The sequence below is a fragment of the Anarrhichthys ocellatus genome, unplaced genomic scaffold, assembly GCF_004355925.1.
Source record: "Anarrhichthys ocellatus isolate YVR2014 unplaced genomic scaffold, GSC_Weel_1.0 scaffold11, whole genome shotgun sequence".
NCBI classification, from domain to species: domain Eukaryota; kingdom Metazoa; phylum Chordata; class Actinopteri; order Perciformes; family Anarhichadidae; genus Anarrhichthys; species Anarrhichthys ocellatus.
Window position 1 is genome coordinate 195,478 of NW_022280041.1, and position 1,689 is coordinate 197,166.

General features: G+C 37.7%; 1 protein-coding gene across 2 annotated transcripts in view; it reads left to right on the forward strand.

Moving 5' to 3' along the window:
• The window catches only part of LOC116385325 (uncharacterized), a 10,244-nt gene that overhangs the window by 939 nt on the left and 7,616 nt on the right, over positions 1 to 1,689 (forward strand). The window contains exon 2 of one of the 2 annotated variants that reach the window (XM_031850659.1): positions 26 to 819. The gene's annotated coding sequence lies outside the window, so the exon portion shown is untranslated. Of the gene's footprint in view, positions 1 to 21; positions 820 to 1,689 lie in introns of those variants that run through there. The other variant, XM_031850660.1, reaches the window with a different exon arrangement.

Below are 1,689 nucleotides of genomic sequence, written 5' to 3' on the forward strand. Positions count from 1 at the left end.
TCTTTATACGTGTATGTTATAGAAGGTTCTCTTTATACGTGTATGTTGCAGAACATTCTCTTTATACGCGTATGTTACAGAATGTTCTCTTTATACGTGTATGTTATAGAACGTTCTCTTTATACGTGTTATAGAACGTTCTCTTTATGTGTACGTTGGAGAACGTTCTCTTTATACATCCATGTTGGAGAACGTTCTCTTTATACATCCATGCCAGTGGGATTAGAAATTCTATCAGAGCAATACAATATCTTAAGGAAGCTTTAGGCTGTACAACAGTTTACCTCTGACAGACTGACAGCCGCTGCTCTGAGTCAATAGGATCCTGGTAGTTGGTCCTCTACCTGCATGCGTCTATTCAAACCTGTTGGACTTTGCTTTGTACACAGTAAGCAAGCACTATCAAATGTATGTAATGTTTTACCACACATTTATGGACTCAGCATATCAGAAGGCGTGTCCTTAAAGTGATTGTCAGACCTCTGGAGTGGAAAGGCCTTCGCGTTTGATAGTTTGCATTTTGTGTGCAAGTGGAAAGTACAAACAAAGGCTGGCATTTGGATAATACCACAGACATGATGGGGGTTGTGTGTGTGTGTGTGTGTGTGTGTGTGTGTGTGTGCCACAGAGGCAATTATGAGTTATGAGTACTCTACACTGTTTATGTCTAGCTTGGTCTGTCACTTCCTTTTTAACAACTGTAAACTAAATTAAATGTTCCTGCAGGCTTGAGCATTTTAGCAGGTGCAGAAGGAGCTTGGCAAGCTGGAATTTCCAGTGGGGCACATCACATGAGGTCGTGTTTCAAACGTTTTGCAGGTTTGTAGTTGAGATCAAAGGCAAAGTTTGGTTATGGTGTGGTCCGAACACTTGGAAATCAGCTTAAGAGATTTTATTGATATCGTTAGCTTTCATCGTGTTCATATGTGAAGATTATCCTGCTGGACAGAACATTTAAGTATCATAAACATTTTGTTCGCCACAGAGTTTCTGCAATAATCCAAAAAGCCAATGGAAATATCTCATTGGCTTTTTGTCAAGGGAATCTTTGAGATGCTCACTTCCTGTTCGGTCTTTTTTATCAACTATAGTCACAACCTTTCACTTACCTTTAACATGTTGATGTTAAAAGCATTGTCATTGTCTGTTGATGTGGTTGGAACGTTAGCTGGGCAGCTAACTAGCTTAGTTAAACATGCATTTTAACCATTGCTACGGGATGAATTAATTCAAATGACTCCGGGTGAAAAAAATTATTGTCATTGTCTTGTGATCCGCTAAAATATGGACGCAAATATATTTTTTATGTTAGATTTATTTGTTAACTTGCGCAGTCATAATGTTGGAAAGTTAGCAAGCTAGCTAACTAGCTTAGTTATATGCTTTCACCATGATTTTGAGACATTGCTGTTGGCGACAAAATTCATTACAATTGACTAAAAATCATTTTCATTGTCTGGTGATACGGTTAAATATGGCCACATAAATATTTTTTTTTGTTCACTTGCGCAGTCATAATTTTGGAAGGTTAGCTAGCTAACAAGCTTAGTTAAACGCGTAACCATTGCTATGGGATGAATTAATTAAATTCAATCTAAGCGTAAAAATAATTGTCATTGTGGGTGAATATGGACAGACGTCTGTGTGTATCTTCTATGTTAATGTAAAGGCTATACGTGTGTATCTTCT